The sequence below is a fragment of the Elephantulus edwardii genome, unplaced genomic scaffold (assembly GCF_000299155.1).
Source record: "Elephantulus edwardii isolate Elephantulus edwardi_28Jun2011 unplaced genomic scaffold, EleEdw1.0 scaffold00223, whole genome shotgun sequence".
NCBI classification, from domain to species: Eukaryota; Metazoa; Chordata; class Mammalia; order Macroscelidea; family Macroscelididae; genus Elephantulus; species Elephantulus edwardii.
In genome coordinates, this window is record NW_006399973.1 from 2,208,805 (window position 1) to 2,216,822 (window position 8,018).

The following is an 8,018-nucleotide window of genomic DNA, read 5'->3' on the forward strand; positions in this document are numbered from 1 at the left end:
CTTCCTCAGCCTTTGTAATGATCTTTTGCATTCTTCATGGATGATTTTCTTGATATCCTCCCAGAGCTCATTTGGTCTATGCTCATTGGTGCTCAAGACCTCAAACCTGTTCCTGAGATGGTTTTGAAATTCAAGTGTGATAGACTTAAGATCAAATTTTGGTTCCCGTGGACTTGATTTAATTTTCCTCAACTTCAGCTTGAACTTTCATATGGCAAATTTTTCCAAAAAGGATTTTCAGTAGAATGAGTGGCTTATCCCATAAATTGAACATTTTGACTTGGTACCTTATCAGTAACATCATAAGAACCAAAATCTTTCGCAGACATAATAGAAACAGCCTAAAACTTGTCAAGAAAAATCTCAACACTTTTAAAACACTGTGAAAAAACAAATTAAGCCTTCTCCCAAAAAAAGCAGAGAATATTGGAGACCTCCTGAATATCCCAGAGTCAAGAAGGCATATGATATATGTTGATATGGAGACGTTTAACAACTATAAATGAAAGTACAAATGATAGATGAAACAATAGAAATCACAAATTAAGGGAAAATAACCTAGAGGTATAGAGTCAGAAGAAATATATTGATGAAGGGTTATTTGAACAGCTATGGAAGAAGGTGCACATGATGAAAGAAGCACCACTAAGAAAGCAAACGATCCAGAATAATGAGTCAGAAGAAATATATTGATGAGGAGGAATTTGCAAAACAGCAGGAAAAAAGTGCAGAAGATGGAAGAAAGAATTGAAATATAGATCGAGATACAAGAATTTAATAAATCACCACAAGATACAGAGTACAGCCAACATAGTACTGGAAATAATAGAAATGAATGAAAATTCAATCCAGAATATTAAGACCAAAATGGTGGAATCATCCAACATGATTAAAGGACAAAAAGGTAGAACAGAGGAGATGGAGCAGAGTCAGTGAACAGAAAGATAAGAATCTCTACAGAAACAAACTAGAAGAAAAAGCAGAAGTAAGACAAGAAACAAGAAAATATTAGAATCATGGGGGATGACATCCAAAGGAATAACATAAGTATGATTGGAATGCGGGAAAATCACTGAGGAAAATTATGTAAGAGATACTAGAAGAAAACTTACCAGGTATTATGAAGAGCAAGGAAATCCACATTCATTCAGGGGGCTCAGGAACAAATAGACTAGACAACAAAAGGAAGACATCAAGACATACTGTAGTTAAATTCTCCAAAGTTAAGAAAAAGTATGGAATAATGAAAGCAGCACAAGAAAATCAGTTACCTATAAAAGAAAAATAATTAGATTAATGATTTTTCAACAGAAACCATGTGCATGAAGACGATGGGATAGAAAATGCAAAAAGTTGAAAGAAAATAATTGCTAACTCAGCACCAAGTATCCAGCAAAGCTCTCCAGCAAATATGAAGGGGAAATCATATTCTTTGCAGAAAAGAAGGAACTTAAGGAATTTGTGAAAACAAGACCAAATCTACAAGAACTTTTAATTAAGGGAAGTCATTTACACAGGGACACCAAAGGAAAGTGGGTAGACCACAGTAACCCAGAAACAACAGAATAAGAAACACAGCAAAATGGCAACAATAAAACCTGCCCTGTCAATAATCGTACCTAGTGTGAATGGGCTAAATGCACCAATCAAGAGGAAAAGAATAGCAGAATGGATAAAATAACAAAGCCCATCAATATGTTATCTACAAGAGACACATCTAAGAAATGAAGAGAAAGATAGACTTGGAATCAAAGGCTGGAATAAATAAACCAAGTAAATGCCATTCATGAAAAGCTAAAATAGACTTCATAATGAAAACCACTATAAAAAACAAAGAAAGGCATTACATACTGATTAAAGGCACAATAGATCAAGAAGACATACCTTTGTCAATATCTATGTGCCAAATAATAGACCTGCTAACTATATAAAACAACTGTTAACAGAATTGAATGGAGGAAAAAATAGCGCTACAATAGTTGTGGGAGACTTTACCACACCACTCTCACTAAAGGATAAGTCAACTCAAAAGAAGCTTAATAAAATTGCAGAAATAATATAAATTATGCATTTAGCCACCTCGACCTTGTGAATGTAGTCAGGGTACTGCACCCAACTAAAACTCAATGAACTTTCTTCTCAAGTGAACATGGCATATTTTCCAGAATTGATCACATATCAGGGCACAAAGCCAGCCTCAAAAAATTCAAAACGTTAAAATTATACAAAGTATCTTCTCAGACCACAATGATATAAATCTAGATAAGAACCACAAGACGATAAAGCTTATAAAACTACCAATGTGGAAGCTAAATAACACCCTGCTACAACATGACTGGGTTATAGAAGAAATAAAAAATGAAGTAGAAAATTTCCTTGAAACAAATGATAATAAAAATAACATACCAAAACCTCTGGGATGCAACTTAGGCAATCTTCAAAGGGCAGTCTATAGGAATAGACAAACACATAAAGAACAAAGTAAGAAGCAAAGTTAATGATCTAACTCAACACCTTCATCAAATAGAAAAAGAACAATATAACCCCACAGCCTCTAGAAGAAAGGAATTAGGAGAACAAGAGTTAAACTCAACAAGACAGAAAACAGATAAACAATTAAAACCATCAACAAAACCAGAAGCTGGTTTCTCAAAAGAGTCAGTAAAATTGACAAAAGCTTAACAAAGGAAAATAAGGGAAAGACACTAATAACTCAATTAATTAATGATAGAGGTGACATCACAACAGAACCAGAGGAAATTAAATCTATACTATCAGAATATTATGAAAAACTATACTCTGTTTTGCAGGGGGAGGGGGAGGGACTGCTGGCTAGGGTCTTGAACCCCCACTCTGGGACTTTGGCTGTTTTGCTGCTTCTGATGGCAGTCCTGATGGGCGTGTGACACAGGTTTTTGGGGTTATGTCTGATATGTACTGATGCTCTTTTTCTCTCAAGAACAGGTGTCCTTGAGTTTTTGCCTAGGGTGGAGGTCTGCTTAAAGGCGTTGGCTTTAAAATCCCACAGGGCCCTCAGGCCTGTGGACCTCAGGCCAAATTTATTAATTTTTGAATGAATATTCCTTAAATGAAGCAGCAATCTTTTTGTCTATTGCTGAACTGAACAACTTGGTGTTGCTGAGACGCTGCACACTGTTCCACAGTTTTGTCAAATATCATAATAGTTACCCAATATGTACAATGTTTGGATGAGCTTCCAGATTAATTTATTCTGGGAAGCAGGAGTGGCATCCACTTCCTAAACCAGATGCCTCTGGAAACTCTACAAAATCTCTAAACTGTACAAACTCACTAAACTCTATAAATGTACAGAAATTATGTTCGTTATAGAACAGAGTTCTGTATGGAAATTATGTCAGTTATAGAACTGAGTTCAGGTCATTTGTACAAAACTTACTCTCAGTTGTATTCGACTTGGTGACACTTAACCACTGCTAAATGAAACTAATGCTGTTTCTATCTGGAGGGACACTCTTCTACTTTGTACATCACTCTTTGTCAATGTGCAGTATGAGGTAAACTGGATTGCTGTGATTCTGAACCTTGTACCATTGGGGTATCAAATGCCAGAATGGCTTCCCAATGTGGACAGTGTTTGGTGGAGCTCCCAGTTGTAAAACGGGTTTGGAAGCAGATATGCCTCTGGAAATTCTATGAACTTGGAATTGATGATAGTTTGGAAAGGCATTAGGTCTTTTGTTCATAGAGTAGCTATGAGTCATGCTCAACTTAACGGCAATCAACAATAACAACATGCTCTGATAAATTTGAAAACTTATAGGAAATTGGCAAATTCTTTGAAACTCATGACCTACCCAGATTGACATGGTCAGAGGTAGAACAGTTGAACAACAGACCCATCTGACTGCGATGAGCAGCTGCTTATTACTGTGGCATTTAATCAACCTGTTAAGCTTTGTTCTATGAAATTTCAAGGATCAGATAATGGTCAGGGGCCAAAATATGTAAAAATTTTTATCAACCTACTCCAATCTATGGAATTTTTTTTCTTTTTTTTCAGTCTATGGATTTTGAGGCAGAAGAAAGAAGAGAGTCAACTCAAGCCCTGGAACTATCACAAGATTGTAGTAAAGAAGATGGTATTGTCTTACTTCATTATGTTAAGCTTGAGAATGTTAACCATGTAATTACATTTGTTCAGTCCAATCAAGGTCAAGAAGAAACAACAAGAATTTCCTATTTTATGTTTATTGATACCCTGGTCCAGGCAACAAATATGAATGACTTCAAACAAGGAGTTGGCAAAAAAGGAGAAAGTCACTAAGGTAAAGAAGGACACTGGACGAGCAGCTGCAGTGAGATCTCCTGGACAGACACTCGATTGATGCCGAAGACTCAGTGTTTCCTTTACTACCATTACCGAGAAATCATTGCTTTTGTTAAAAACAAAACAGAAAACCATCATGACCAAGCGGGATTCATAAGGATGGTTCAACATAAGAAACAGGGGGGAAATCAATGCAATTCACCACATTAACAAAGCAAATAACAAGAATCATATGATATTAGCAATTAATGCAGACAAAGCATTTGATAAAAATTCAACACCCTTTCTTGATTAAGACACTCAGCAAAATTTGAATAGAAAGGAATTTTCTCAACATAATGAAAAGTATATGCGCAAAACCAAGAGCCAACATCATTCTCAATGAAGAAAGATTAAAAACATTTTCCTTGAGAACAGGGACCAGACAAGGATGGCCATTGTCAACACTTCTATACAATATTGTACTGGAAGAACTTGCTAGGGCAATATGATAAGAGAAGGAAATAAAATGTGTCTTCAAAGTCATGGTTAGACTGTCATTATATACAGATGATATGATACTGTACACAGAAAACCCAAGGACTCAGCCTAAAAACTGTTAGAGCTAGTGAACCGGTTTAGTAAGATTGCAGGATACAAGATCAATATCCAAAGTCAATGGGATTCCCCTACAGTAACAAAGAAAACTCAGAGAAGGAAACTAAGAAAGCAATATCGCGTTTACAACAGTAACAAACATTTGACAATAGCGTCTTAGAAAATGGTCTCATAACAAAAGTTTACAGAACACTTCTGGGCCTCCACAAGAAAAAGACTGCTAACCACAAATAGAAACAATTGATAGTGAGCTTAACTAGAGATACAAAAGACCTATAAAAAGAAAACTAGAGAACATTTCTGCAAGACACAATGAAAGACTAAATAAAAGGGAAAATGTGCCCTGCTCATGGGTAAAAGGACTCAATGTTGTGAAAATGACAATCCTACCAAAAGAAATCTATTTGTTTAATGCAAACCTAATACAGATACCAAATGCATTCTTCCAGGAGATCAATAGGGAAATTGTCAAATTTATTTGGAGAGGAAATAGACCCCTAATAAGCAAAGTAGTATTGAAAAACAAAAATGAGGTGGGAGGTATAGCACTCACTGACCTCAAAAGCTACTACATAGCAAAAGTAACCAAAACAGTACTGGTACAATGACAGGCACATAGGCTAATGGAACAGAATTTGAGAACCCAGAAATGGACCCATTTATCTATGGTCAACTGATATTCAACAAGGAAATAAAACCCATCAAATGGGGAAATGACAACCTCTTCAACAAATGGTTCTGGAAAAACTGGACTGCTACTTGAAGAAAGTTGAAACAGGATTCACATCTCACCCCATACACAAAAATCAATTCAAGGTGGATCAGAGACCTGAGAGTAAAGCCCAAATCTATAAAGTTTGTAAGAGACAAAATGGGATCAAGCTTAAAAGGCTTGGCCTATAGTATAAAGCGAATGACAAATACAGCCAGAAATGCACCATCTGGAAAGGACAAAATTGATGAGTGGTACTTTCTAAAGATTAAATATCTGTGCTCATCAAAAACTTTTTCCAAAAGGTGAAAAGAAAACCTACAGACTGGGAACAAACATTTGACAATAGCATCTCAGACAAGGGTCTCATAACAAAAGTTTATAGAATACCAGAGGTCCTCCAGAAGAAAAAGACTGCTAATTCAATTACAAAATAGGCAAAAAATATGGAAAGACTTCTCACAGAGGAAGACATTCATGTGGCCAACAGACACATGAAAAAATGCTCAAAATCAATGGCAATAAGAGAGATGCAAATCAAAACTACAATGAGATACCATCTCATCCCAGCAGCAGTGGTAACGTTTAGTAGAGCCATAAGCAACAAATGTTGGCGAGCATGTGGAGAGGTGGGAACTCTTTTTTAATTTTTTTTTATTTTGATAATTTTAATGAACATTTACAGAGATTTTGGATTTCCATTCATTCATTGTGAGGTGGGAACTCTTATACACTGCTGGTGGGATTGTAAAATGATAAAACCTCTCTTGAATACAGTGTGGTTTTTCCTCAAAAAGTTTAACATAGATATTCCATATGACCCAGCTATTCTGCTACTAAGAATATATGCCAAGGAAATTAGAACTGAGAAACAGAGATTTAGACACCAATGTTCATAGCAGTGTTATTCATCATCACAAGAACATGGAAACAGCCCTGATTGGATTGAGAAATTGTGATACATTCACTCAATGAAATACTATGCAGCACGCAGAAGCAACAGTTTTGAAAAATACTACATAACTTGGGAGAGGCTGGAGAGCATTATTCTCACTGAACTAACAGTCTCATAAGGACAAATATTGTATATGACCATTATTGTAAAAATAGAAGGATAACTAGTAAAATGTGTATGGGGGCTAAAAGAGGATAGTCAGGGATGAAACCACAAAGTTTGCACAATTTGTTGGGTGGAGGGAGGGAAGCAAGGAAAGCAGAAGGATCCAGGCAAAATGACAGATAATGATGGACAAGGCCCCATGGTGATTGATTTTATGAAACATGATGCAGGTGAAACATAGTGTGAATGAAGAATAGTGGGAAATGCAATGTATACCAAACTTTTCAAGCAAACCAGTAAAAAAAAATAAAAAGGATAAAAAGAAAATAGGAAAAGTAAAGGTCTGTTAGAAAGGCATTGTCAGTTGAATAGGTTGGTTGCATGGTTGTTTTTCTTAGGTCAGGGAGTCCAATAAGTTTTACAGCAATCCTATGAAAAACTGATCTGAACTCTGTCCTATACTGTGCCATCCTCATAATCTCTGACAAACTCAAGCCCATTGCTGCAGTCACTGTGTCTGTCATTTCATCTGGTTGAGGGTCTTCCTCTCTTTCACTGACCCTCCACCTTTCCAAGCACCATGTCCTTCTTCAAGTAGTAGCCTCATCTAGCAATGTGCCCAGAGTATGTGAGACAAAGCTTTGTAATTTTTGCCGCCAAGGAGCACTCTAGCTGCACCTTCTCCACAATATATCTGTTCTTCTGGCAGTCCACATGATATTCAGTACCCTTCTTCAACACCACAGCTCAATGGCAATGATTCTTTTTCAGTCATCCTTAATCATTGTCCAGGTCTGAGATGCATAGCAAGTGACTGAAAAGACCATGGCCTGAATCAGGTGCACCTTGGTCTTCAAACTGACTTCATTGCTCTTCTATAATATGGAGAGGCCCCTGACTGTGCACTTCCCCAGTGAAATGTCTCTTGATATCCTAACTGATGGTACCAAGAGGGACATGGTACTAAAGCTAAAGACAGGAATGCCACCAGAACACCCTTAGGCAGTTAGCCAATTTTTGTGGTTGTTGTGTCTAGTAAGAATCACAGCAACCTTAGGAACAACAAATCTAAATCATGTCCTGTGCCATCCTTATCATCTCTAATACCCTTTTCTATTGCAGCAGCCACTGTGTCAGTCTGTTTCATTTCCAGCACCACTACTCAAAACCACCAATCTTTCTACTGTCATCCTTATTCATTTTCCAGCTTTCAGATGTATAGCAGATGATTGAAAAGACTATGGCTTGAATAAGGCACACCTTAGTTTTTAAGCTGATATTCTTTTTCTTCTTATTACATTTTATTTTTAATATTTTCTACTAGTTTATTTACAAAATTC